This window comes from Hemiscyllium ocellatum, chromosome 32 (assembly GCF_020745735.1).
Source record: "Hemiscyllium ocellatum isolate sHemOce1 chromosome 32, sHemOce1.pat.X.cur, whole genome shotgun sequence".
Taxonomy (NCBI): Eukaryota; Metazoa; Chordata; class Chondrichthyes; order Orectolobiformes; family Hemiscylliidae; genus Hemiscyllium; species Hemiscyllium ocellatum.
In genome coordinates, this window is record NC_083432.1 from 2,782,364 (window position 1) to 2,809,741 (window position 27,378).

The window sequence follows — 27,378 nt, forward strand, 5'->3', positions numbered from 1 at the left end:
CATCTATCCAGACCCCATGTGGGTTCCTTAAGTCCACCACACCGGTGGCCAGGTTCATCCAGGTCTGGGTCCCAACCGTCCGCCTATAACGACCGTGAGCATCAACTCCCCGTGGGGGCTCTCGGAGGGTGTAATCTCCGGGGGCCCTTGCTGACAAGAAAAGTGGAGCATTAAGGGTTACCAGGACACACCTCCCTTCCCAATTTAGAGGAAGCCAATTATATAGAGTCCTACCCCCACAATACCACCACAGGTCTGCCCGACTAATGGTCAGCTTAGCAGCCTCCCCTTTGGTGAGGTCCCAGATCCTGCTACAACTAGATGCGTCCACCGATCCAACCCGGTATCCCCGAGCCAGTGACTGGGGGTTGGAGAAGCAAGTAAAATTCACCAAAGGGTGAACTACAAAGTCAGGTGGAGTAACGGTGGACGGGGCCATTGGAAAATAATGTTCCCAGGTCTTACAGTCAACTGATGGGTTGGTTTCTGACATTAGTTCGACCGCACAAGTCATGGACCCTGGCTCGAACGGGGTCTTGGTCATAATCAGTCCGGGCCTCCCTTTTGCACATATCCAGCAGTCCTCCTGCTGTGCCTGTTGTGAGAACTGAATGACTCGGTCAATCCAGGTGTTTGTTTCTGTGTCCCCTGTGGCTACTGCCAGCCGGCCTCGGGGGTCGGCCAGCTTATGTGTCTCGAAAGTGACAACAACATTGGGCTTAGCTTGCGGGCGGGCCGCATTGGTGTCCCCCAAGTTGATCCTGATGTACCCCACCGGGTCACTCCCGGTGATGGCGACCCCTATAGCCAGATACAGTACCTTGGTCTGTGTCGGGTCATAAAATGGAGCGTCAATTTGGCTCCTGCCATTCTCGTGGCTGCAGGTTTTGCTGGACCAATCGGTCATATATAAGGGATTATAGAGTCCGGTCTCGGTCCGGAGGACCAAGGGGTTCTTCCTCCCATGTGTCGTCACGATCTGTCCCCTGCCTAATGAAATTTTCCGTTGTAACTCCCAGTATTCTGTTCGCTTCGGGGCGCTAATGTGTGTCTGTCCCCACCAAACGTCGTCCCAGGTACGACATGCCCCTACATCCCCCATCCCCTGGGGATACCCCGCACATGTACCGTAGAGATACGGGTTGCATGAGCAGGGGCACATATATACTGCATATCCAGTCCATATCTCTTCAGGACCCCAACAGCCAATTACATCACAAAGATCAAACTGAAAAGTTTGATTCTTCTCGGGATTAACATCTAATATTACCTTTGTCCCACATGGGTCGTCTGTTGCCTGTACCGAGGGTCGCATCGCGAAGCATAATCCCAGCCCTGTCAGGAGGCAACCCATCCGCCCTACTTTAAACATCATTACCACAATCCCGCGTCTCCTCCCCAAGTTCATCCACCGCCAGAGGCTGGCCTTTCGGAGATCTGGAACAGTGCGAAAAATGGTGCCAGTTATTGTCCCCCTTCCTATCTACCCTCAGGGTATTGTTTGCCACTTTGGTGACTCGGAAAGGCCCCTGCCACCTCCGTTCGCTCCAGGAAGTTCTGCCTGGATGTCGGAGATATTATACTTCCCCTACTAAAGGTGGGACAGTCGACCCACCTCCCCCCTCTCTGGCTTCAAGCACCTGTGTCCTGATCAGCTTAACCATCTCTTGCAAGACCCTCATGTATTGGGTCATGTCTTGGTTCATGAAATCCCATGTCACCTCCCACCTCAGGGACAAGCGGGGCCCCGGCATAGGTCGTCCGGTCAGTATTTCATGTGGGGACAGAAAAGTATCCCCTCCCTTCTCTTGGCGCATTGACATCAGTGCCAAGGGCAGTGCCTGTACCCAGGTCATGGGGGTCCCCGCCAGGACCTTCGCGACTTTATCTTTCAGGGTTCTGTTTGCCCGTTCAACGAGGCCCTGGCTCTCAGGGTGGTAAACACTACCAAATCTATGGTTTATGCCCAGTGCTGCTTCCACCCGGGCTAAGTGTTCATTTTTAAAGTGAGTCCCATTATCAGTACAGATGAGTCGGGGCACCCCATGTCTGGGGATCAGTTCATTGCGCAGCCAGTTGGCCACGACCTCCCCATCCTCCTTTTTCGTTGGGGTTGCCTCCACCCACCGGGAAAAACGGTCCACAATTACCAAGAGGAATCTGTAATGTTCTGGTGTGCGCCACTTAGCACCCATGTCCGTGAAATCCATGCAGATTTCCTGCCACGGGCCGAGAGGGGTCGGGAAAGCAAGTGTAGGGTGTGGAAGGGGCCGTTTCGCGTTATGTTCGTTGCAGATCTTACACTCTGCCCTCATTCTCCAAATGTCTCCGTAATTTGGGAGCCCACCAGTGATCCCGTACGGCCTGTAGGACTTTCTGAATGCCAACATGTGTCGGCCCATGAAGTTCAGAAAACAGTGTCGGCAGGAGGGAGCGAGGTGCCACCACCTCCCCTCCTGCTGATCTCCAAAGCTGATGCTGCGATTCCCCTACAGAAATCGTCTGGGCCACCGCTCCACTAGCCTCCCACTCCCTCTTTTCCACTTCACTTGCTCGATCCTGTAATTCTATGAGGTGCATTATAGCATCGTCCCTATTGATCGGGTTGCCCACATCACCCCCACTTTCATGAAGTGGCACCTGCTCACCATCCTCCACATCCCCCGTGGTGTCCTCCACAATTTCTCCTTGTGTGCGCGTCCCTGACCGGAGATGCATTGCCTGAATGACCCCCTTCGCCGCGTCATCAGCCGCAGAGTTACCTCTACCTTCCTCTGTGTCTGGCCCTGAGTGCCCCTGTACCTTGACAACTGCCACTTCTTTCGGGAGGAGTACAGCTCTGAGGAGCCGCCGTAGGCTAGACTCGTGTTTTACCGGTCGCCCCGCTGTCGTTTGGAACCCCCGATGTATCCAGGATGTTCCCTCTACGTGCACTGCACCCCAGGCATAACTAGAGTCCGTGTATATATTGACCCTCATACCGCTACTCAACTCAAGTGCCCTGGTCAGTCCCGCAATCTCCGCCAGTTGAGCAGAGGCTGGCTGACACAACTCCTTCGCCTCTATCGTTGTGAATCCGCCCCCTTCGGCCCGGACCACAGCGTAAGAAGCCTGAACGCTGCCACAGGGACTACGGTTACTACTCCCGTCAGTGTAAAGCGACCAGTCTGGATCTGGAAGCGGCTCAGCGTGGAGTCCCTTCCTCAGTCTCTCTTCCTCTGCTACCCGTGCTACGCAGTCATGGGGAGGGAGAGAGCCACTATTCACTCCAGCCACCATGTTTCGGCCCTCCCCCTTGGGTGGCCGGAAAGATATGTTTGGGGCCAAAAGAGAAGCCTCAAGCTTCACCTGACGATTGGTGGAGAAACTGAAAGTGTTCGAAGCAAGGAAGGCACTCACGCCATGGTCTGTGTGAATGGACAGGGGGTGGCACAGTACCAGATGCGCGGTATTCCTGACCGCCTTGGCCACTGCTGCAGCAAAACGGGCGCACCCGGGGAACCCCTTCTCTACAGGGTCCAGCCTACAACTGTAGTAGCACAGAACCTTCCTAGCTCCTCTGTCTTTCTGGTACAGGACAGCATTGCTTACGCCGTCCTTTTCTGCCACATCTAAATGGAATTCCTTATCATAGTCCGGGTGTGCTCGAGCTGCCGCCTCATCCAAAGCCTGCTTCACTTCTCTAAATGCTTTCTCTCTTTCCATGGACCACCTAAGAGGACTCTTTAATCTCTTCGCTCCCACTTCTGTTATCATATCTCTAAGGGGCCCTGTAAGTCCAACATAGTCAGGGATGTATGTGCGAGAGTAACCACATAGTCCGAGGAAAGCCATCATGTCCTGTACAGTAATTGGGGTCCCGTAAGACAGAATGGCCTCACGATGGGCATGGGATAATGTTGTTCCACCCCTCCCTATTATCCTCCCCATGAAGGTGACTGATTTCCGCGCTATTTGGCACTTCTCCTGTTTAACCTTAAACCCCGCACGTAACAGTACTTCCAAAAGGTCACGTACCGTCTGCAGATTCTGTCTGTCCGTCTTGCTAGCCACTAAAAGGTCATCTACGTATTGTATAATAACTGTGGCCTGGGGAAGACGGATCGCATTCAAAATTGGGATAAGGGCTACACTGAACAGGCCCGGCGAGTCCTTATACCCCTGGGGCATACGATTTATATGTGTATCTCTGGCCTTCGTATGTGAATGCGAACCAGGGCTGACAGTCCGGGTGGAGCGGCAAACAGAAAAAAGCATTGGCCAGATCTATCACGGAGTAAAATTGCAGGTCGGGGCTTAGAGCCTGCAGCGCCACATACGGGCCTGGGACCTTGAGGTCAAGGGTCTCTGTAGCCTCATTAATGCGCCGCAAGTCGTGAACCATATGCCACCCCTTTCCCATCCCCTTGGGTACCGGGAGAATGGGTGTATTCCACTCTCCCCCTGCATCTTTCTCAACAATCCCACCTCCAATAGCCCCTCCACCGTTGGCCTAATACCTTCAATTTGTTCCGCCGTCAGGGGGTACTGTGGTACCCAAATGCACCTGTCGGTGCTAGGTCTCAGGGACAGTTCTACCACCCCTTCCAGTTTTCCCGTGTCCAATGGGTGAGCTGTCCAAAGGTCAGGGCTGATTTCCCCCAGCAGGGCAGCTGCATCATCATGATCCTTTGTGTCTAGTAAAAGTGTCCTTTCTAAATCTAATTTTTCGTACTTGGATATTTCTTTGACCCTGATTGTTTTCCTCTGGAAACGACCATCCGAGGAAACTTCCGGGGCGTCCCCGCTCCCTACCGGGGCGTACTCACATTGTAAGGCTTGTTTGACCATGGGGCCCAGGTTGCAAACTCCGCATCCCGGGGCAATGGCTAAGGCAATGTGTGGGACTACCTCCTCCCCTAAACAGAACCATTCTTTTTGATCCTCGCTGAGGTGAGCAATTCCCGCGATACCCTCTTTGCCTGCCACTAAGCCCACTATTTCTATGACAGTAGTTGTGTCATTCACATGGGCCATGAACCGTTCATTGTAAACCTGGTCCTGCACCGGGACGTAATTTAAGGTTATGTGCCAAGGGTCCCGAGGGTGCTGGTAAGTGTGTGCCTCCGGGACCGTGGGGAGCCAATCCGTGAATTCAGCCCTCAGTCCCTGATGTGGGAGTGAGTACAGTAATCGGAGCCAGTAGATCTCTACCTCCTGCATCCCCGACTGTATCTGGGTCGGAGTAAATACGAACTGACCCCCTTCAGGGGAGTCATTCCCCGGCCAGAGTAGGCGGAGCCCTTCCTCCGAGCAATGTATGCGGGCCCCCAGGCGAGTGAGGGCATCTCTGGCCAAGAGGTTGACCGGGCAACGTGGGGTGTAAAGTAATGGAATTGTGGTGACTTGATCCCCAATTGAGATTGTCACGGGTTTAGTGTAAAATTGCCTCTCAACCTTCCCTGAGAAGCCCACAGTATCCAGAGTTTTATTTGACAAGGCAAGGTTCCTGGGCAGTCGAGAAATGGAAGACGCAAATGCCCCAGTGTCTGCCATAAATGAGCGTTCCTCACCACACAGGCACACCCGGACCATGGGGGGCAAATGCGATGGTATGGTTTCAACTGCCTGGAGACTGTGGGACTTCTCCGGGCACCGTCAAAAATGGGAGGGGGTCCCTTCCCTGTACCCTTCCTCAATTTCCCGGGATGTCACATCTACAATTCCCTGCATGGAGTTCGACACTGCTCTCCATCCCCCTTTCTCTCCCACAGTGTCGTGGTGCTCCCTTCTTCCGACCAATTCCCTGCCTCTCAGGCCGTCCCTTCCGATCCGTCCCTGCCCTGATCTCCCACATCCAGCCCCATCTTGGGGGTGTCTGTAGGCTGGGGCTTCCCACCCCGCGTCCGGGCATTCCCTGGCGAAATGTCCAATGTTCCCGCAGATCCAACACGACAGCGGGTGTGGACCGTTGTAGGGCCGGGGATAACGCTGGACAGGGAGCCGGGCACCTCGCTGGGCTGGGGTCGTTGCGTACATCTGCGGCACCACCTCTGATCTTACCAGATCCTCCGCTGTGGTCCTTGCTGCCACCTGTTCTATGACCTTCCCCAACTGTTCCACCTGAGCAGTAGTCTTTTCTGTAACCCGCTCAACAACCTTCCCTAACTGTTCTATAATGTGGGCGGACGCGTTGGAGGAGAGTGCCTCCATTTTCGCTTTTTCGGACGCCCTGTAACGCCTGATGTGGTGGGCTAGTTGTTTAATCCATTGGTCGGGTGGCGAGGAGTCAAAGTCCGCCATATGATCTTGGACTTTTCCTCTTGAGGGCGGGGGCAAACCGTTGAGCACCCCTCTCCGAAAGTGTGCTGTGGCTAGTGAGGAGCTGTCTGGTCTCACACCCGTGCCCTCCTCCCACAGGTCCCAGGCGCGTTTGACGTATTCATGGGTATCTTCCTTATCCTTGAGGTCAAGGCTGGCTAGCGCATCAAGTGAGACTTGTATGGGAAAGGTTTGTCTAAGTGAGTCATAAATCTTGTTCCTATACCGGTCAAACGGGGTCGTCTCAGACCTGTCTCCGCACTTGGCAGCATTTTGGGCTGCTGACAGCCGCTGAGGCTCGGATCCGGACCATAATAGTTCGGAAGTCTGCTAGTGCTAGCTTTTCGTGGCAGGTTTCTAGTTCAAAAATCTTTATCCATGCCGAGGCACCATTCTCTATCGGGGGAAGTTTATTTACTAGCGCCTCTAGGTCTGTCCTGGACCACGGGACATACTTACTATTCCCCTGGCTTGTGGCCAGTAGGGGCATGGACAGCTGAGTGCCTCCGTAACCCCCCTCTAGGTCAATGTCAGGCTTGATTATCCTAGCGTGACCTCCCTTGTTCACTGATGAAGTGAGTGTAGCCTTTAAGTCCCTGCCTACAACCACCACAGCATCCTCGTTGTCGCTGTCCGAGGTAGAACCGAAAGGTAGCGCCCCGTCACCCTGGTTGCGAAAGAGAGTCAGTCCCTCGTGCCTCCCCCTTGTCTTAGTCAGCGAGGGAGCCTGCCCAGTATCACTACAGGGAGAGTCCGTTTCCCCGTGCTCGTCCGCCCCTTTAATAATCGTGTCATTCATGCATTCTTGCTTGAGGGTAGTACGGTCCTCATGGAGTTGTCTCCCCCACAACTCGTTTACTTGTTTCTGCAATATGTCAATCTGTTCCCTGTGGACATTGAGGTGGCCCGTTACGACCTCTCTACCGGGGTCTTTTATTTCGACCATTCCCCCTACTACTTCAACCACCGGGGCCTGCACCGTTGGGTGTCCTCTGGCCTCCTCAGGGGCCGTAGGCTCCGTCACATAAGGCGGAGGTAGAGGTGCCCCCCCCCCCCCCCCGGTGGCAGTGTCTTACCCTCACTACCTCTGCAGTACGCGGTGTTGCTGTCACACGGGGACGGGAAAGGATAATGGGACGGGGTGTGGTCCAGCTCCCACCCCAAACGATCTGTCTCTTTCCCATCTGTGCTCGGGCAAGTAGGTTTAGGGATCTTATTCCCAAACCGAGTGAGAAACTCTGAAGTAAACCTCATCATCCGCAGTCTTCGTAACTGCCTTGTCTTTACGAAATCGTTTTTTCTGCGCTGCCCTCCTGTCGGCGGCCACCCTATCAGCTACCCTGGTCTTCAGGACCTCAAGCTCGGGTGCCGTTAAAAATTCCCTGTCCTCCGGGAACCACCCCTTTATTCTCCACTCTGAGATCGCCCTCTGTAGGGCTAACAACTGAAGCCTCCCCTCCGTTGTTGTGTTGTTCTGTGTAATAAGGGTCTGAACGGACTTCATGACCTCGCCCGTCTTGGGACCTGCAGCTGAGGGGAGTGTTGCACCCGGGATAGGCGCAATAGTACCCATGTCCGCCTCGGGTGGGAAGGTGAGGTATGCAGCCAGTCCGGTCAGGACCGTGCACTCCTGAGCCGGGCGGGCCGTCCCCAATAGGGCCCCCGAGGTCAATGAAGGGTCCCCCTCAACCCTCTCCGCCCCCTGTTCCCTCTCCCAGATCGGGTAAAAAATGGCAAGAAGGAAGGACTTCCACGACATGGGAGCGTCCCCGATCTCTTTCCACTCCCTTGGCAGGTTCCCCAAGTCCACCCGTTGTTCAGCGGTACTCGTGGGATAAGCGCATAAGGAGTCTAAGGTCTTGACCATGATCGAGGGGTCAGTGAACGTAGCAGTCAGTTTCACCAATATCTCTGCCCTCTGCGCCGGGGCGCGGTCAAGGATCAGGAGGAGATTACTCCTGTCCACCGTCACGCAATCGAGCAGTAATTGATTTGTTAGGGCCAGGTTGGTGGTCAGATTTAGTCACCACCATGGCACGCCGGGGCGACGTGTGCACATGGCCAGCAGCTTGGGCGGTCCGTAATTAAACGCTTCCATCCTTGCTGCAGATAGTTTCAAACTTAATTGTAAGTCAGCGTCCTATTCCCTTCTGTCTGTCACTTTTTTTTTGCTTTTTCTTGTAGGGGCACAGTCCAGATTAATATGTCTGTCTGTCTGTCTAGGAAACTACACTCCCTGTCCGACATATTAAGTGTGTGATTCTGTCGGACTGTCAAGTCCACCGGGTCACCAGCGCGGTGTGTGCTATCGAGCTCCCGGGCAGTCAGCGCGGCGGGAGCTTTCGCTGGCCCCCTTCGTAAAAATAAAAAGAGCTTCGTTTTCCCAATGTACTCTCACGATTTCTCTTTAATACTCACCACTCACGAACTGCAACATAAACACTCACCAATAATAGCACTTCTATTTCTTCAAGCGATCGCACGAACCCACGGATTCGGCTGCTGTCCGCAGCTGTCAACGGCTTGAGTTGTCGGACCCCGGAGTTTCAAACGTCTGCACCTGAGAAATAAAAAAAAACGGCCCGACTCCCCCTCCCAAATTTGGGTTGGCAAAGACCTGTGAGATGCCAGATCAAACTAAGAATTTAGAATATCCAAACCCTACTGGAGACCTTTACACAAAGGGCGCCTCCGAACCCGATTTAAAGTGGCCGGCCGATCGGCAGCTCCCAGTCACTGCGAACAAGCGTGTCTCTACTCTCCGGCACGTTCAGGCTCACCATCTGTTGAGACGGGGCTCCCGTCTCCGTGTTCGTACAGAAAAGAGTGAGACACCAGGCCAGATTCAAAAGCACAAAACTGCTTTATTTGAAAAGAGAGAGAGAGACGTCCGTGTAACAGCAAGCTTTCAGGCTTGCTGGAGAAGGCACGTTCCCACTTTCTCTTCAGACCCGGCGAAATTATATTTCCCGGTTCTTCGAGTCGCCGGTCCGTTCTCCCTTGATCGTTCCTCTCATTGGTCCGTTCTGTTGTGTGCGAGGGATCTGTGTCTCCATTGGCCGCACTGAGGTGCCTGTCTAACCCCTGCTGTGCTGAACAATAGCTCAGCCATCCTGGGTCCGGCAGTTCTGACTCTGTAATCAGTAGTCCATTGTTTGGGTGATCAATCTAATTGCTATGCGTCTACCTGGCTAGGTGTTTTCCTTTACTGAATCAATACTTCTCCATCGGGGGTTTAACAGGCATTATAATTTATCACCGGTTTCGATGGGGATTTACGTCAGGGGGGGCATTAACAGTTACTCCATCGATAATGTGTTCCAATTTACACTATCCGACAGTTACCAGTTCTTTTGTTAGTTTTGGCATGATCTAATCAATGGGGAATGTGGCTTCAGTCAGGTAGCCTTGCAGTTGTTCCCTTCCTCCCGCATGGCTGTGATTTACTGTTTAGGGACTGAATCTGACAATGCCTGTTGTAGCAATAATAGTACATTCCCTCGCCCCCACCTAGGCACCCCAGTTATGAATTAACCCCAACACCCGAAACGTTGATTCTCCTGCTCCTTGGATGCTGCCTGACCTGCTGTGCTTTTCCAGCAACACATTTTGAGCTCTGATCTCCAGCATCTGCAGCCCTCACTTTCTCGTAAAGTCCATTCCCACCAAGTACCTAATGAAAAGCTACCCAGGGATAAAGATCTTTCAGCTGAAATTGGAACAAGTTAATATCCCCCGTGCTGAAATCGCTGAGCTATGGAGGTGGAAGCGGGAAGTGGTAAAACCAAACCCATCAGGCAGCCAGGGATAAACTGGAATGTTTTTTCAGTCAAAGCCGACAAGAACAGCCTCTCGGGCTCCTGTGTACGGAGAGAGTCCCTCGGGAAATGTTAACGTGGAAAAGTTAAAACCAGCTTGACCCATTCAACCTCAGCAAGGAATGGTACAGTGTGACTCCCTCAGTGAGACGTCAGGAAATAAAGAGCTGAAAATGTGTTGCTGGAAAAGCGCAGCAGGTCAGGCAGAGGAAACTCTTGAAGAGGAAAGTCTGGAGAGAGAGAAAACAGGATATTTTGTTCCCTCCTTCATGAAGGAATTACCAACAGAATGAGGGTGTCTGTGTGAGTGGGTCTGCAGGAAGTTCCTGTTGTTATTTTATTGTCCATGACGGCACAGTCAGACCCTTTCACGGACTCTCCACACCGTCCCTCTCTGCACCTCAAGCCCCAACAGCTGTGATAACAGAAAAACCTTCCGGGAAAGAAATTCCTCGTGAGAGTTTGATCCAGGAGAGTGTTTTACCCGATGTGACAATGCTGATGTTTCCATGGTTACAGAAGAAACTGGTTGTGGGCATTATGGTATTGATTCCAAATGACATTTATTGCAGTTGACTATTACATAGAAAACATTGCATTGACAGGTCCACCCGTGAATGGGTTAACATTAACCACTGGGTTACAACAGGAAGCAGCATTCTTCTAGCCACATGTCATGCTCCAATTGTTCCTGGCGGTCTGATGGAGTCGGAGACCTTTCTACCCTCAGGCCATACACCATGATGATACCATGAGCATGTTTCTGTATTGTACACAGACACACAGCCTATGGGGCATTACAGAACAAATCCCAACCCTAGAATACTGGAGCAATCTGTATTTCCTTGTCTCCAACCTTCTCTGTGGAACACCCTACATTCCCCTCTCCATCTGATTACATTCATCTCAAGGTCAAAGGGCAAAGCTGTGAGAAAGGACAGTGAGAATGTCACTACTTTGCCTTCCTTTCTAAAAGCTGTGTCTGTTTCCAGCCTGGACTCTTCTCCTGTAAATCCATTCTTTCTTGAGTGGTTTTCACTGCTGCAGGCTCCTCTTCCTGAGTGTCACATCACAACAACCAGCTGCCATTCTCACCCCCCATTACATCATTGCTCTGGGAATCGACAAGAGATCCTCTATATCCTACACTTTCACAAAGCACACCGTGGGAGATTTGACCCTTGAGCAAAATAGACTGATGGGCCGTGTGGGTTCAGAATAAACCAGTTCAGTGATAATGGCTGTATGGTCATGGGAAAAAGTATTAGCATTGAAGAACCCGGGGCAGCTGGAAATGGAAGGAAATTGGACCTTTCTAATCTCCGTTTATCGTCTGTGTGTGTGGAGATGGAGCTTTGTTATAGTGACATCTGAATGTATGGAATTGGAGTCTGGGCTGTAGGACTCCAGAAACTATAAAATCCCCCTCCCCCTGCCGTCCCCTCTGGGAATCAGGTTGACTCAATAAAACCTGTTGTCACTCCCTCGCTCACTCCCTCACATGTATATCCCACTCCTCCAGTCTCACTGCCAGGAGGGTTGGGCTCAGTCTCCCCCTCCCCCTCCCAATTTGGTTCAGACATCAGGATCCTTACACCCAGGTGACCTTCCAACCCTGACCATTAAATAAAGAGAGAGGGGTTGAAGAAATGGAGCTATGTGTGGAATTGATTTGTGACACTGGGTCCTGTTCATTTCCCAGTCCCGGTGTGGACCCTGTGAGTGGAATCTGATCATTTTAAAATGATACTAATGTCCCTGACACAGACTCGGAGCTAAATATTCCAAATAAAGAACAGAGGTGTCCAGCCAATCAGATGAATTGGACGGCCAGGAGCTCAGCTGGAGAGAGATCCCCATGTGTTACACACTCAGGGCCTGAGGCAAACTGCTGACCCATGTGCCTCTGGATGGGAGGAAGCCCAGTCCCAATCCCAAAAGCTTTTCCCTTTCTCTCCTCTGGGGAAAGGCCATCTCTCTGTCTGGTGTGAGCTTGTTGCAAATACCCCTCAGGCCCTCTTCCTGCTCCAATGGGTCAATGTGATTGAAAGTGTAAATGGACATTGGGATCTGCCCACTGTCCAGTCACCATGGGAACCTGGGCCTTAATCAATCTTCTATCACCCCATTCCCCACCCGCCTGCTGAACAGGCCCCACTCCCAAACCACCATCACCACGGGGACAAACCCCACTCTCGATCCCCTGTCCCTCCGGTGAACAGGCCCCTCTCCCTCTGTAGAGGATACAGCATTTTCAGGAACAAATTAAGTCTCTTGATTTTGAAAAAGGTAAAAGGAGGAAAATCCTTTTGATTTTTCCCAGTGGAAAGGAGTGTTTAGGGTCTTACACTTGGAAGAGGGATGAGGTGAATGTTATGCTTCAGTCCCACAGGAAGGTGCTGTAAGCAGGATGGCTGAGGCCACTCCAGAGGGAATAGACCTTTGGGAAGGCTGCAAGGGAAATGCAGAGCCAAGGAGTTTTGTGATGGTGTCACGTTAGAGTTGGGGCAGGAGATAATGCATTGAATGTGGAGGAGGGAGGGATGGAGGAAAACAACAAAGAGGGAGGGGAGGGATTCTTACACTGTCAGGGGTCTTATCAAACAGGGGGTTGGGGGAGTGTGAGAGAATCCTCATACAAGAGAAAAGTAAAAGGACCTTCAAATGTGGAAGGCTATGCTCTCCCAACAGATAGGAGGTACACCAATAAACTGAGTGAATGGAATGGGATCCTTCCAGAAAGGGCAGCCTGAGGATGTGTGGCTGAGCTCACTGGGGAAGGCAGGCAGGCAGCTCATACCCAGGATTCATTGGCTGCTCATCCCCTGACATTGGAAGGGAAGTTGAAGAGAAGGGAGGATTTGGAAATGGACCAGTTGAAGGGGAGAAGGATCTAAACTGGAAACGGTGACCGAAATGATCCAATACATCATGTGACCATGAAGTGCACTGATCTAGTCATCAGTCTACTGACAAAAAAAAATCGAGTTGAGGGAGGGGGCCTTGCAGAATTAGATCAAAATCTCGACACAACCAATAAAAAAAAAAGCTGGGGTCATTGTGGGGACACACTGCATTCCCCTTCAGTTGGTGGCAGTGAAATGGGGTAAAAGAGAAGCTGTTCAATGAGGAAACAAGTTTAGCCTCTGGGGAAGGGAGCGATGCTGGGTGGAGATTAATGATGCTACTGTTTAATGAACAATCAGAGGGTCCTCAGGCTATTCTGTTGGCAGGTAGGAGTCATTTAGGAGTAGGAAATCAGAGAAACCATGTCCTTCCATCTCATCACCATCAGGAACAGGGCCCTCATTGATGTCACTATTGTGACAAGGCTGAGATTTTCAGAGACGTGTTTTGTCCTGGTTTCTTTTAATGAGAGACTGGGGGACAGGTACGGAGCGGTCTATGGGAAGATAAACAACTTTTGTGAGGTCTTCATGTTTTTTAAAGTTACAACAATAGACGCAACCTGAATGGGTGTGATCAAGCTGTCACAGAATTTTAGATCACTTTCAGTAGTTGCTATTGGAGTCAAGAGGCTTGGAAGCAGCAGGAAATGTCTCCTCATGCTACTGAGTTATGCTTGATTTTTATTCTCTGCTGTTGGGTTGCATGTGGGAAAATCAGTTTTCTGAATTTGCCTTTTTACAAAAGGGTGTGTTTGTGGGTTGTTACTGTATTGGAACAGTTACTTAGTAAGACTTACTGGATTTATTATTCTGTTAACTCTATTGGAAAATTAAGTTATTCTATGTTCCTCTTTTTTGTATTTTATCTGTCGTGTTTGAATAAAGTTTATTTTGCTAACGTTGAGCAATTTGACCAATTGAATTGCATCTGAAAAATAACCCTACATCTACCTTTTAAAGAAAAAAACATTTGGGTCTAGGCTACCTTCTCAAAATACTTTGAGGGGGGGTCTGTTCTGGTCCATAACATTATCCCCAGGGAGGGCAAATAGACCACCTATACCTTGTCATCACAGCAACAGCCTGATCCCTTTTGGAAAGATGGAATGTAATGAGAGAACGCTAGAAAATCTCAACAATGGGTTATTCTGATCATCCAGTAGATTTAACAATTGATGATAGGTATATTTCAGTGCATTTTTCAGCTGTTTCCTGAACTTGGTTTGAGTAACAGCATAAATACAAGTGTTTGTGCAGCAACTCAGGAGCTGCAGCATGAAGCCACATTCCTGTACAAAACCATGTGTATATATACAGAGCGATAGCCCAGCAACTACATTCGCCTACAGATAGAAAACAGCATTAATGTTGCCCATAATAGCATGAAATTTGCTGAGATAACAAACAGTAAAATAACGGACTTCTTTCGATTCTCCATCTCTGTGTCTCTGGAACCCTGGCCACTGCTGGGAGTCCGGAGTCTCCTGCGAGCTCTGCTGCTCCAGTAAAATGTGTCTCACGGTGAAAACATTCAGCAGCAAAATCAGGACAAATGGGACAGCTGGGGTGAGAACATGATGGAGAAACTCTATTGTTACCCAGATTCGAGAAAACAGAGTCATGAGTGTTACATCACAAAACCAAGGATCATTCCTCAGTGAATATCGACCCATTAACATAAAGTACCAGAAAATATTCTTTAATACGCTCAGCACAGTCACTGTTCCCAGAACCACGGCTGCAGTTTTCTTGGTGCAATATTTGTTTTTTAGCTTCTGGCAACTAATGGCCACAAACCGATCAAAGGTGAAAGTGACAGTGAACCAGACGGAACAGTCAGTGGCTGCATAAAGCTGGACGGCGTGGATATTACACACTGGGATGGACTCCAGGAAAACAAACTGCTCCTCATAAACAATTGGAATATGCCTCAATATCAGATCAAGGATGATAACCAGGAGATCCGCTGCTGCCATGGCCACCAGGTAATAAGTAACACATTTTGAGAGACCGCACTTACCCTGAGACAGAATCCCAATCGTCACTATGTTAACTGTAAGAGAGGGAATTGAACAAGGGTTCTTCATCAGGTTGGATCAAAGGAATTGATTTGACTCCTGATTTACTGTCTTTTCCCTGTATTTCACTATGCCTGGTGATGTATTGAAATGATTGTACCTGCCACAGGATTATCTGCTTGAGACAGATTAACTTTCAAAAAAAGCAATTATAAAATGCAACTTATAATTAGGGACGGAATGGAACATGAGGATGTTATTGAATATTGGATAAAGGTCACCACGGAGCTGACATTTTCATTCCAACTGCAGTAAAGAGATGAATGGGGATAAAGGGCAGCAACAGAGCTGGCCCCCGAACAGCAATGAGATTAGAGTAGAGAGGGATGGCTGAATAAAGAGTGCAGCAGAATAAAACCAAGACCAGCCACCAGAGTGAGAGTAAGCCTAATAGGGCAATTGAAGAGCACAGACAGAACAGGTTAGAGACCAGCAAATATGTCAATGCACCTAAAAAACTGTCGAAGTGTCAATCTTGGAATGGAACACAATTTCTGTGCCTGTCCCATCATAACCCTCGATCTTCCATATGTCAATGTTTGAATGACCCAAGCTCCAGAGGGTTTAGCTTTTGAAACATTCACACGATTTACTTCTGCAGTAAATTCCTGAGTCCATTTACATTTGCAGTTTGGCTGATCCATGGCTGACTCTCAAATTATTTGAATCTTCAGATAGTTTACAAAACTCTCACCTAATGTTGATGAGCAATACAGATAAGGTGTAACATCAACATTTTTGTTCTGTTGCTCTAGTCTTACCAGACCACAGGAGCTGCTCTCCCATTCCAGAGAGAAGTGACTGGTGGGGATTGTACCTGAGGGCCACAGAAATCAGGCAAGGGAAGAGGGTCAGGAGGAGAGACCTTCAGGGAAACCTCACAGTAGTGATGGGAATTGAACCCACACTGCTCTGTAACCCAACAATCCAGCAACTGAGCTCAACCAATTCCCAACATAAATAACATGGGACGTTGGATATCAGAAGTACAATAATCTCTGCAACCCCTTTTAGAAGATCTTAAAATGCAGGTTGGCAGGTAAATGGCAGTTGACAGCATTTAATTCTGTTGTTTGCTTCATACATTTGTCTCAGGACCATGCTGGTTTAAACTTTCTCCCTCCCTTTTCCCTCTTGATTTCCAACTGTTATTGAATTACTTGCTGTATCCCAACTGTAAGACCGATCCAAAGCACATGCTCAAAGTCTCTGCTATTTCCTTGTTTCCCTCAGTGTCATATTCAATGGAACAAAGTCTCACTTTATCATCTCTTTTGTCTTATCACAGACTTGAGGAAATGTTTGGTGTGTATTTATTGAGCAGACAGACTCAGGAAAAGATGGAGATGGGTGACATAGTGGATATGGTTATTGGGGGATTGGATTGGAGGGGTGAAGGGGGTTGAAATCAGCTTTGTGTACACGAGAACCCAAGGTTGTGATCATTCTGCTTCAGCCTTAGCCTTTGTTCAGGGAAGGGGTTTGTATCAAGGCACAGGGAATGGGATTTGTTGTTGGAAATGAAGCAACTGGTTACAGGCTTCACAAAATGTCAAGGACAGGAACAATAACAGAGTTAAATATGGGTCATCAAGTTAGTTAGAGAAACTTACCAGGGACACCAAGAATAGCCAGGATGGGATAGTAACCGACTTGAATAACCTGAAGTATGTATCTGATCCGCCATTCTAATGGGGTTCGATCTAGAGAAAGCATGTAGAGAGCTGAGTCTAATCCTTTGTCCATTGTTGTCAATTCCAATCTATTCACAGATTCCAATCTCTCTTTTCCCTCTGTCCGGAGGCCTGTTGCTGTTGGAAGGTGATGTTCCTGCTGATCCTGTGGGGTAATGCATTAAAAGGAACCTCTTATTAATAAAAGTCAGAAACCCTCCAGTGACACAATGAGGATCCATGGGGACTGAGACCAGTCAGAATCACTGAACAACCAAGTCCAATTAACCTCTTTCAATCCAGCACTTTATGTCCCACAATAAACTAAAACAGTTAGCCTGGCTGGGTGTAATGTAAGAGGGTTGCTGAGGGAATTTGGAGAAATTGCATAAACGTCAGTCTGAAACATTCAATCCTTCTTGGGAAGGGGGTTACCAGACAAGCAGAGGGTGGTGTAAATGTTAGTCCTGTTTATAAAAGTAGAGATGGCTAAACCCTTTAATTACAGAACAGTCAGTCTAATGTCAATAAAATTGATGCAGGGAATTCTTAAATTTTACATCTTGGGACAATTTAATGTGGTAATAATATTTGACAAGTAGCAAACTTACATGAAAGGAAAATTGCTTCTGACTCAGTTTGAGATTCTTTTGGTGAAGTAATAGCGAAGATGAGGAGCTGCTATTGGGTTAATCCATTTGGTTGTTGAGGGGCTTTTAATTCACACACGTTAAGAAACTGAAAACCGTTGATGAAAAAGGTGCAGTGAGAGTGTGGATAAGGCATTGGTTAAGGGAGAGATTATAATGGGAATGGGTGAATGGCCATGGTTCAGACTGGAAGGGGAGAACACTGTGATAGTGCCCTGGGGTCAGCATTGGCAGCACTGCCCTTTCCTGAAACATACGATTGACCTTCACTGATACATAATGGACATTCCTTTCAAGGACACATTCACCACGAGAAGGATTTTAAAAGCTGAGGAGACAAAAGGAAATTGTTTTCAGATGCAGAGAGTTGTTTAAATCTGGGATTCTACTGCCTCAGGACTTGCTGGAAGCAGATTCAATCCTGGGTTTCAAATGGAACAGGATAAATCATGTGATGAGGAATTTTCAGTTCCAGCGAACATAGCAGGCAGGGTAGACAAAACAAAGCAATTCCTTTAAAGACAAAACCAAATAGGTTCCATCGGTTTTGTAAAAATCTCCGGTTTTGTGATGATGAAATCCAGCCAGTCTTCCCTTCGGTGTAATCGCTGATCAGTAGACTTTACCGGGAAGCATGGTCATGTTCCTGTCCATAATCAGGAGCAAGAGGCTAATATTCTGGGAATATCAGTTCAAAGTTCATTGCAGCAAGTGATCAATAACATGGAGAATGAAAAGCTTCCCTCATGGTGGCTACGCGGCCATTATTGTGAAAACCCACTTGGTTCATAATGTACTTTAGGGAAGGAAATCTCCCATTCTTACCCAGTCTGGCTGACACGGGGCTCCAGATCAAGGTGATTGACTCTGAATTGTTCTCCGAAATAAAACGCCTCAGCTCAGGGCAATTAGGGACAGGCAACAAATGTCCACATCCCATCTCTGAATAAAAGCTCAGAATATGAAACTGGTCATGTCTTTTTCTTCTGATGAAGTGTACACCCCTCCAGCAGACCCTGAGGGAGAGACGGGCCCAGCCGGACAGTCACATGACTGCACTGCTGCAGCTTCTGGCCAATGAGGGCCATTGTGTCCCACAGCCCAGCCTGCTGCCCCGGGCCCTCCCTGTGCATGTGGATGGAGTCCCTGATTGTCAACACCACAGGCTCCTCTCCTGCCTAGGCCTCAGCAGAGAAAAACATTCCATCCAGAACTCAAAAAGAAAAGAAACCTTTGTCTGTCTGACTATTCAGGTCACTCCCTCTCAGTCTCAGTCTCATTTTCATTCTCTAGTTGTGTCCCTCACTGTCTCTTTATCCAAACCATACATTCTCTCTGTCTATCTGCCTGTCTCTCACAATTCCGTTCCCTTTCTCTCCATCTCTCTCCCTCACCCAGTGACTTGTTTGGAGTACTTCACTGTAGCTTTCAAAACATTCTTAAAGTTAAAACGTGATTATTAGAATGAACATTTTCTTGTCACATTAACAAAATATAGATCATTAATAAATACATACACATCAAGTATGTTTAGCCCTCTCCTAGCTCAGTCATTGTCTATATTCTGGAATTTCCATTTTTACAAGGCTGTCTCTTTAAATAGTTTCTTTGTGTCTGTTCCATCTCCTCAGGGTCACTTTGTTTTCAATCTCTCACTGAGTGATTGCTCAGCTGAAGCAGCTAAGGGGCTGATTAGCAGCTTATTAAAAGAGCCTGTGGGTCAGGAGCTGCCCTTTCAGGCAGGGAGGCTGTGTGGATAGACCCCTCTCTGTAGCTGTGAGGGACAAGGACAGCTAGTACAGAAAAGGGGGATTGCTAACAGATACAAGTCTAGCTTGCTCTTGGCAGGGGGAGAAACCTTCTCAATGTGGGGTTGAGCATCAAAGACAATGTTCAGACCCTTCCTCAGTCTGGGAACCCAGTGGAAGGGGTTGGAGCAGCTTGTTCCTGGCCAACAGCTGGGGTCTACTCGAAATCCTGTTTCTCCTTTCCTGTCCCTCTGCATTCTGACCAATCCTCCAGTTCCCAGTGAAAAAAGCCCCCTCCGTCTGGAGAGGAAAGGAATTGCTTTATGAAAGTAAAAGGCTGCACTGTGAGATGGAGTCAGGATTGTAGGGAAGAGCTGCTAATCTCTGAGAAATGGTTGTTACCACAGACTTGTCCCTCACTGGAACAAAACACAAACTGACCCACAATTGACAATCAGCACGAAACGGATTCTGGAGGGAGCACTATCTGAGAGGGTGGGGATGGAAACCACGACCAGCCTGGCTCCAGGCTCCAGAAGGAATTGATTGGAGGCTCCTTCCCTGGAACGGAGGGTGAAATGTCAGGCACTAGATTAGAGTGGTGCTGGAAATGCAGGGGGTGGAGTAACTTGGAAAGGGAGCTGGATTAAACAGCACGGAGCACCATAACTGGGACAGGGAGCTGGATTAAACAGAGGGGAGCGCAGTGACTGGGACAGGGAGCTGGATTAAACAGAGGGGAGCGCAGTGACTGGGACAGGGAGCTGAATTGATGCAGAATTCCGACCGTCTGGCTGATCTCTCCATGTTGCTCACCTCCTTAAAGAGCAGGGAATTTGAACAATATTCTCTCTGTATTGGCAGGGACAGTAAGTGAAGTGACTGATAAGTCCTGTGGGTGTGGAATTAAAAAGCTACACTGATTCTAATAAACCACAGAACTGCAACTGCATAATGTGGTGAGTTATCCACTGTCCCATGGTCAGTGATTGAGATGAATAGATCCAGTCACACAAGACCTGCAGGAGGCTGAGGAAGGGATGGTAAAGAGGTGGTGAGAGCAAACCTGAAATCTCCAGGGTGTTCTATCTCCTACTAGAGTTTTGCTCTGATTAGAGCAGTTAACCCTTCAATGGTCACCCCTGCCTTAATCCTGGATCCCCACTACTCCAGGTGTCTGTTAATTATATTGAGGCACACTGTCTCACTGAGGGAAAGCAGAAATAGGACTGGCTTTCTGCTTGAAGCCAGTGTTTAGTCAAAGCTATCTCTACCCAAACGCTCAGCTCCATAATTTTGGCTCGATTTAAAATAGTGCAATCTACACTGAAGCTGCTTAATTCAGTCTGAACACGGAGACATGGAGGTTGAACTAACACTCTCTGGTTATGACTCTCCTGATGAGTCCCATTTAATTGAAATGATTGACAAATGCCCATCTGAGCTTAATCCCTTGATCACATCAACACCAATTAATTCCATGTGAACGATGACCTTGGGATAATAACCCCTACAACTGAAGACTGTGATAGCCCAACTTTGTGGTCTGGGCTCAGTTGGAAGCTGAAACTCATCAATATCCAAGTTTATTAAATGCAGTTTCAGTAATTGCCCTCCATGGGTCATGTTGTACATTGTTGTGCCCTCCCCCACCCATCAGTAACCCACCTACAAGCCGGAACTAATTTGGTCTCCCTTTGATCACAAAAATAAGGCAACACTTTCCTCACTCGCTAAGGATTCTGTTTGTCCTGGGAGTCTCAGCTCAAATCAGTTCTGTGATCACATCTCGTCATGTCATTGGGGAATTACGTCTGCCTATCTAATTATGTACTTGTCATGATGATCTTTTAATTCGTTGATGTTGTTTCATGTTTTTTCAGAACATCATTAACTGCTCTCCACAATTCACTATCAGACTGGTCGTGACTTTAAGAGAATGGAGTCTGTCTTTCCCAGGCTGGACAGAGATGGAATATACCCTTTGGAGGATATTAGGGAACTGATGGGTGTTCACGGGTCCATAGCTCCCTTGTAGTTGGACTCTAATGCCACCCAGCTGTTCTTTGCCCCAAATGGAGTTTGACAAATTCCTTCCCATTGGGAAATGGGAGGAGGCCAGGCCCACTCTGTTGGTGGGAGATTCCAGGTTCTCCTGGTTAATGATTGCAATGGGAATGTGTAACTCAGTCTCAGCATCCCAAGGCCACCATCCCTGTTCCTTGTGCAGATGATCCCATCGGTTGTATCATGGGGAAGATGATGGACCTCCTTTTGTAAAATTACTAATACTTTGATCAAGTTTTTGGATGTTTTGAGATGCTTCTGTTTAAAATCAGATGGTACACATGTGGGGGCCATTGTTTCAAACAATGATATTTTTGACATTAGAGCAGTTGATTTTAAATTAGCCCAGGTTTTTGCAATTTTTCCTCCCATCCTGCTTCCTGTGGACCTGCCCAAGGGTCAACCCATCCCCCTGAATAGTTCTGTCTCTACTGGGGGATGGAATGAACAGGAGTCCAGCTAAATGACCAATTATCTCAGTCATTGTACTAATGTTTGGTGAGTTTTGAGAAGATTTGTTACTCAGGTTGAGGTTCTGGATGTAAGTTCGCTCACTGAATGAAAACTAACTAGCTGTGGGGGAAGATGATTGCTTGGGCACGTTTTCATTGCACACCTTCTCCAGGGAACTGTCCTCCTTCTCAAACACACCCGTGACATCGACAATGACCACCAAACCTTTTCTGGAGGATAATGTCCAACTTCCATCATCTTTCATCCTCAGCTCTTATCCAAACTTCTACGAATGTTTTCTAACGGTATTTCCTGACATGTTCATACAATTTCTGAACTGTCTTTTAATGCCATTTAATTCCCCTTTACCCCAATTCCATCGGGTCCTGCTGCTGTTCTGGGACCCACCCCATGAATGATCATCCATTTCCTCTACTCGTTGGCTCCATCAGGTGATGAGGGGAAGTAATACCTCCATTAGACTTCAATCACACAATGAGCCTTTATTGGAGGTTAACGTCACTCTCTGATCTATTCACTGACCCGACGGGCTTACAACCTGGTATCAGCAACGGTCACAAATCTGTGGGTCTCCAGCGGTCAGTTAGTGTTGGGAGGGTTGTTATTTTTCTGGTGTGGTTAATATTTGTCACAATCCCCCAGCACAAGTGAGCTTACACGGTGTGGCCAGGTGTCTGTCCATCAGGAACTCAGGAGATTGACCTAAATCTGAAAATGTGTTGCTGGAAAAGCGCAGCAGGTCAGGCAGCATCCAAGGAACAGGAAATTCGACGTTTCGGGCGTAAGCCCTTCATCAGGAATGAGGAAAGTGTGTCCAGCAGGCTAAGATAAAAGATAGGGAGGAGGAACCTGGGAGAGGGGCGATGGAGATGTGCTAGGTGGAAGGAGGTAAAGGTGAGGGTGATAGGCCGGAGTGGGGTGGGGGCGGAGAGGTTAGGAAGGCGGTGCTGAGTTCAAGGGATTTGACTGAGACAAGGTGGGGGGAGATGAGGAAAGTGGAGAAATCTGAGTTCATCCCTTGTGGTTGGAGGGTTCCCAGGTTAAAGATGAGGTGCTCTTCCTCCAACCGTTGTGTTGTTCTGGTCTGGTGATGGTGGAGTCCAAGGACCTGCATGTGGGAGGGAGAGTTAAAGTGTTGAGCCACGGGGTGGTTGGGTTGGTTGGTCCGGGTGTCCCAGAGGTGTTCTCTGAAACGTTCCACAAGTAGGCGGCCCGTCTCCCCAATATAGAGGAGGCCACATCGGGTGCAGCGGATGCAATAGATGATGTGTGTGGAGGTGCAGGTGAATTTGTGGAGGATATGGAAGGATCCCTTGGGCCCTTGGAGGGAAGTAAGGGAGGAGGTGTGGGAGCAAGTTTTGCATTTCTTGCGGTGCAGGGGAAGGTGCCGGGAGTGGAGGTTGGGTTGGTGGGGGGTGTGGACCTGACGAGGGAGTCACGGAGGGAGTGATCTTTTCGGAACGCTGATAGGGGAGGGGAGGGAAATATATCCCTGGTGGTGGGGTCCGTTTGGAGGTGGTGGAAATGACGGCAGATGATACGCTGTATACGGAGGTTGGTGGGGTGGTAGGTGAGAACCAGTGGGGTTCTGTCCTGGTGGCGGTTGGAGGGGCGGGACTCAAGGACGGAGGAGCGGGAAGTGGAGGAGATGCGGTGGAGGGCATCGTCGATCATGTCTGGGGGCAATCTGCGGTCCTTGAAGAAGGAGGCCATCTGGGCTGTACAGTATTGGAACTGGTCCTCCTGGGAGCAGATGCGACGGAGACGAAGGAATTGGGAATATGGGATGGCGTTTTTACAGGGGGCAGGGTGGGAGGAGGTGTAGTCTAGGTAGCTGTGGGAGTCAGTCGGTTTGTAGTAAATGTCCGTGTTGATTCGGTTGTCCGAGGTAGAAATGGAAAGGTCTAGGAAGGGGAGGGTCTGAGACGGTCCAGGTGAATTTGACGTCGGGGTGGAAGGTGTTGGTAAAGTGGATGAACTGTTCAACCTCCTCGTGAGAGCACGAGGCAGCGCCGATACAGTCATCGATGTAACGGAGGAAAAGGTAGGGGGTGGTGCCAGTGTAGTTGCGAATTTTTTTTTTTTGCAGGAGGTAGAAACGGGTGGTGTGGGGTTGTGGGACTGAGGTTGGAGGCGGTGGATGGGAGATCCCCTGAGGTGATGAGGTTATGGATGGTCTGGGAGATGATGGTTTAGTGGTGGGAGGTGGGGTCACGGTCAAGGGGGCAGTAGGAGGAGGTGTTCGTGAGCTGGTGTTTGGCCTCAGCGGTGTAAAGGTCGGTGCGCCAAACTACAACCGCGCCTCCCTTGTCTGCCGGTTTGATGTTGAGGTTAGGGTTGGAGCGGAGGGAGTGGAGGGCTGCATGTTTTGAGGGTGAGAGGTTGGAGTGGGGGAGAGGGGTGGACAGGTTGAGGTGGTTAATATCGCAGCAGCAGTTGGCTATAAAGAGATCGAGGGCGGGTAAGAGGCCAGCACGGGGTGTCCAGGTGGATGGGGTGTGTTGGAGGTGGGAGAAGGGGCTGTCAGGGGGTGGGCGAGAATCTTGGTTGAAGAAGTAGGCACGGAGGCGAAGGCAGCGGAAGAATTGTTCAATGTCTCGCCACGTGTTGAACTCATTAATCTGGGGGCGTAGGGGAATGAAGGTGAGGCCTACGCTGAGGACTGATCTTTCATCCTCGGAGAGGGGGAGGTCTGGAGGGATGGTGAAGACACAGCAGGGCTGGGAGCTAGGACCTGCTGGGAGCAGGGGCGGGGTTAGGTGCAGGGGTGGGACGGAGATCGGTGTGGGGGCGGGGATGGAGATCGGCATGGGGGCGGGGTTTGGCGTGGTGACGGAGATCGGCGTGGGGGTGGGGTTACACGTGACGGAATTCGGTGTGGGGGCGGAGACACATGAGGCGTTGTGGTCGTGCAGGTTAGTGATGTCACTGGGAGTGGAAATGGCTGTGGCGACGAAAGAAACCCTGTTATTCCCGATAGCCACGGAGGCCTCGAATCTGTTGGCGATGGTCTTCCTGGTGATCGTGGAGACGGTTGTCTGGGCGGCGATCGCGGAGGCTGCGAGGTCGGTGGGGACGGAAGTGACGTCATGGTTCGCGGCGGCGGTTGTTGCCGTGGGCGCTGTAGCGGCCGCGTGGTTCATGGCGCCCGACTGATTTCGGAGGCCGATGGAAGATTCTGGAACAGTTGAGGAATCCGGAGTGTGGGGTTAAGTACATGAAAGTTTTTGGTACTTACTGTCTTTAATTTCCGATATGGCTAGGAAGAACTGTTTGTTTAGTGTATGGATTCTTCTGTAGATGAAGAACAGCAGGGGTCCTTTGCAGGTCTGTGAGAGTGTTGTCCTGAGCTGGGGTGGGGCTGACTGCAGGGAACGTAGGTAGCGGCGCATGGCTGCTAGGGTGGAGCGGAGGATCCGGAGGGAGGTCCGTTGCTGGAGGCTTCGGATTTGTTGTAGGTAAAGGTTGTCCTGGTTGGGTCCAAATTTTGTGGGTCGGAATGTAGTCCGGAGTCCGTGCGGGATCAGTCGGTTCCGTAGGCAGGTGCTGAGGAAGGAGATGTGGCTGTGGTAACGAGTCTGTTTAAGAAAGTAGCTGAAGAGCTTCTGTGCAGAGGAGATGACCTGGGGGGTGGAGTGAGAGAGGGACTCACTGATTGACTAAATCACCCATTATTTATTTAATAGCACCATCCAATGGCAGTGTCTACAATCCACACGGGGCAACATTGGATTGAGCCAGACCAAGCCAACCGGCTGTACCACAAACCTAAAGCCAGTACTCTGGTCAAAAAAAACCAGTAAAACCAACTTAAAACAAGCACTAAGAGTTACCCAGGTACACTCTCCCACTGCCGTTACCAGGGGAACCATGAGGTACAACCAAACATAGTGAGATAAAAATCAGAACAAACACTCTCTCAACGGTGACTACACAAGCAAGGCTTCCAGGGAAACCCCATCCACAAATACAGCCACAGTCACATCCCCCGCCATTCCCAAAATGGGTTTAGCCTACTCTCCTGTTCGAGGGCAATTGCTGTGTGATTTAGAATATAAATCAACAATTAGTTGAATAAATGACACAAACCTTCTGAAGTGTTTAACACCAGCAGTTTGTGATGGAGTTGAAGGCTGTAGCCAATTCCAAGACAACTGAAAGATCCTTTCTATTTCTCTGGGCATCTTTTGAATAATATTTTGTAAGGAGGCTGTATTTCCATTACAGCCCAGTGTTGCTGCAATACAACCATTCTGTCCAAAATTCAAACTGAGTCCCCTCGCTTAAACCCTTAGGGAAAAGACTTGCTAAAACCAGGCCAATAGTAATCGGTCTCTGGTTATCGTTTACTTGAAGGCTGTCCTGGTCATCCAGCCTTTAGAATTAAAACAGTTTGATTTGTCAATGACTCGGGTCCCGCTCCTGATGGTCCAGAGGGAACCTTGAGGTGAGGAGTAACTCTGTGAATGTTAATGGCCTCCAGGTCCATCCCATTGAGTCCTGGGACACGTTTCAGATTGATCTCCTCAATCACTGCCTTGATGTCACTTCCTTCTGTGGGGCTCATCAGGAGCTTGCCATTCCCCCTGATGGTATATGGCTAGAACTAACGTCTCAGCTTCATGGTTGGGAATGGATCATTCCCCACTGTATACCCTTTCCAGCTCCTCACTGGGTAGAGGACAGAGGGCAACAGTCAGTGCCCCAGAGTTTACTGGGTACATTATCTCCTAGTGTTATTAGAGTCTCTTTAATGGGATGTCTTCGCCAAATGTTTCCAGGCAACACTATTGGTGTCCTCTTTCTGCCTTCTCTTACTAGCCCTCCGTGACCTCCTTCCATGATCTGCTTTCCTCCCTTTCCCTGAAGTTGTTTCTCCTTGAGTCAATGATTCCATGTTTTGAGCCCCAGACCCTGCTCTCTTGTTTCTGGATCCTTTTTAACTGATTAATTCTTCTGTCTGAGTTAATTGTTCTTCAAGATCTCTATTAGACAATAGGCAGGTCATTGAATAATCTCCTTAGCAACCTCAAGGAATGGCATTTAACCTTAAAACAGTGCAGACATTCTGTGAGAAACCTTCTTTTCCCACTAATGCTGCCAAGCCCGTTCCCTTGGCTGTGGTTTTGCTCGATAGTAGGCAGGGACAGTGGGAATCTCGTTCATCCATTCACGCGCGTCACTAATTAGATGGCAAGGCATTTGGTTACATTGAACACTCTCCATCTATTGTCCGGGTCGTGTCTGTTCCGAGTTTTGTTGTCGTCTCTCGTCGATGTGAGAGCGAACCCCAATCTGGTGTTGCCACAGCCTGATATTAAAGGGACGGTTCCTGTCATTGTGTCGGTTACACCAAGCCAGGATTGAGCAAGCGTTGTCCAAACCAACAGATTAGTTCCCTCTCGCTGTCAGTGTTTGTTGTGTTTGGTTAATTTTATTTATCACCAGTTTACCCTCCACCTTAACTGTGCTCTAAAATATAATACTTGATGATTAAAATTAAACTTAAAATATTAAAATGTACTAAAACAAATATAATTGAGAATTTAAAATTTATAATTAAAGTTAGCGAGCCGATTGTAAAATGTCCATTAAGAATCCATAACAATGCGCATTAACTATGTTAGGGAAGTTGTAAGACGAATGCTCTCTTGGGTAAAT